Raw genomic sequence first — 3,211 nt, forward strand, 5'->3', positions numbered from 1 at the left:
CTTTCTTCCCGAATCTCATAACACCCTTCCATGGAGATACTTTTAACATCACAAAGTCTCCTACATTGAATTCAATCGGCTTTCTTCGTTTATCGGTATAACTTTTCTGTCGATCTTGGGCAGTCTTAATCCTTGCACGAATTTGCTCAATCTTTTCAGAAGTTGTCTGCACAATTTCGGGACCTGTCAACTGCTTTTCACCTACCTCATTCCAACACAACGGCATTCGACATTTTCTTCCATACAAGACTTCGTAAGGTGCCGCTTGAATGCTGGAATGATAACTGTTATTGTAGGCAAACTCTATCAACGGAAAATGTTTCTCCTATGATTCCCCGAAGTCGATGACACAAGTTCTCAACATGTTTTCGAGAGTTTGGATGGTTCTTTCACTTTGCCCGTCCGTTTGTGGGTGGTAAGCCGTACTTAATCTGATCTGTGTTCCCAAGGCTTTTTGCAGGCTTTCCCAGAATTTTGAAGTGAAGCGACTGTCTTGGTCAGATATAATGGATAGTCGAACACCATGTCTAGTCACAATTTTCTTGATATAGATTTGAGTCAATTTTTCCAAAGAATATGTTTCTTTCATTGGTAGGAAATGTGCGGATTTTGTTAATCAATCCACTATTACCTAGATTGCATCATAACCTTTCGGAGTTCKGGGTAACTTCATGATAAAGTCCATTGTAATGTGATCCCATTTCCAGACTGGTATTTCCAATGATTGTAGGTTTCCATATGGTCTCTGATGTTCAATTTTTAACTTGTAGACAAGTTAAACATCACTCCACATGTCTTGCTATGTCTTTCTTGAGACCCGGCCACCAATAAAATACCTTCAAATCTTTATACATCTTGTTGGTACCTGGATGGATTGAATAACGAGACTTGTGGCTTTCATTCAGGACGGTTTCTCGTGTATTTCYGAAAACTGGTACCCATATTCGACCTTGGAAACATAAGATTTCTTCCGTATTCGGTTCTAAAATGGAAATCATCTTTCCCACTTTTTTCTACCTTCACATGTTCATCCTTAATGGCCTCTTTCTGATGGTTCAAAATTTCTTGGTGAATATCAGGAGTTAGGTTAATTCTCATTGTTACCGATTTGATAGTTCCACTTCTTCCTTTTCGGCTCAAGGCGTCGGCTACCACATTGGCTTTTCCCGGATGGTAGAGTATTTCACAGTCATAATCATTAACAAGTTCGATCCATCGACGCTGCCTCATAATTCTTTCTGGTTGAACAAGTGTTGTAGGCTCTTATGATCAGTATAAATTTGACACTTTGTTCCCAAAAGATAATGTCTCCATATTTTTAGAGCAAAAACCATACCCTCCAATTCCATGTCGTGAGTTGGATATTGCTTTTCATGATCTTTTAATTGCTGAGATGCATATGATATTACTTTTCCTCTTTGCATCAAAACACAGCCCAAACCTAACTTTGAGGCATCACTGTATACAACGAAATTTTCAGTTCCATCGGGTAAGGATAGTATCAGAGCACAGCAAAGATGGTCTTTTAATAATTTGAAAGGCTTTCTGTTGTTCTTCTTCCCACTGCCAATCCCAAGAAACTTCGAACTTAAGATGGTGTTTTTGGTGCCTCCCATTTTGCAACGGCTTCAATCTTTGCTGGATCTACTTTTACTCCAGCCTCGGATATGACATGCCCCAAATATTGGACTTCTATTAACCAAAATTCACACTTTGATAGTTTAGCTTATAACTTCTCTCTTTTCAAAAGTTCAAGGATTAATGGAAGATGCTTTGCATGCTCTTCTTTGGTTTTAGATTATATGAGAATATCATCGATAAATACAATTATCAATTTATCGAGGTATTCTCTACATACTCGATTCATTAAGTCCATGAAAGTAGCAGGTGCGTTGGTCAAACTGAATGACATAACTAGGAATTCATGGTGCTCGTACCTGGTATGGAATGTCGTTTTTGCAACATCTTCTTTAACTTTCAACTGATGGTAACTTGATCGTAAGTCAATTTTGGAGAAATAACTGGCTCCCACCAATTGATCAAACAAATCATCAATCCTGGGCAATGGATATTTGTTTTTTATGGTCAGTTTTTTTCAGCTCCCGATAATCAATACACATACGCATAGTACCATCTTTCTTTTTCACAAACAAAACTGGAGCTCCCCATGGAGAAGTACCCGGCCTGATAAATCCCATGTCCGACAAATCCTTCAATTGTGTAACCAGTTCTTTTAATTCTGATGGAACTAATATGTACGGAGCTTTCGCTACAGGTGTTGCTCCAGGAATTAAATCAATCTCAAATTCTATAACTCTATCTGGAGGTAATCCTGACAAGTCTTCTGGAAAGATTTCAGGATAATCACTGACAACCGGAATTAATTCTTGCTTACTCTTTTCYTTCTTGGCATCGATTACGTAGGCTAAAAATTCTTGGCATTTCTTTTGGATACATTTTCTGGCTTTCATAACTGATAACAGACTGGGGTGATGATTCTGATGATCAGCATAAATAACCATTGTCCCTCTGTCTGAAAATATTATTCTAATAATCTTCTTATTACAAACAATGCTAGCCTGATTCTCGGCCAACCAATCCATTCCCACTACTACATCGAAATCTTTTATAGGCATGAGAAACAATCTGATGGGTAGCTTGCAACCCTCAATCAAGATAGTGCAGCTTTTAAACACATAATTCGCAGATAATTGACCGTTAGCAGTATCAACTACTAACTTTTCGTCAAGGGGCACAGAATTCATACTGGTATATAAGGCAAATGATGGGGATACAAACGAGAACTTTGCACCCGAGTCAAATAACACTTTAGCATGTAATGAGTTCACGAGAAAAGTACTTGTAGATTCAAAGTTAATAAACATATTTTCACATTCCCAAGATATAATAAAGTATTCAAGTTCAGTTATGTACCTGTAGATTCAAAATTACATTGGCCAGATGTAATCYGAAAATACCTTACACACTGACCTCTTAACTTATCATATTTATTCCAAATGTGCTAACTATGTCTGGGACCCTAATATGCAATAAAACAGTTTAAGTCTAGGCATCATGCATGTGAATACCTAAATCTCTTAAACTCAAGCTCTGATACCAACTTTTGTAACAACCCCAAATCCATACATTGCATATAACACATATTTCATACATAGAATACATGTTTTCCCCACAAAGGTCCATAATACAA

The sequence above is a fragment of the Cynara cardunculus genome, assembly GCF_001531365.2.
Source record: "Cynara cardunculus var. scolymus isolate 2C chromosome LG 9, CcrdV1, whole genome shotgun sequence".
Lineage (NCBI taxonomy): Eukaryota > Viridiplantae > Streptophyta > Magnoliopsida > Asterales > Asteraceae > Cynara > Cynara cardunculus.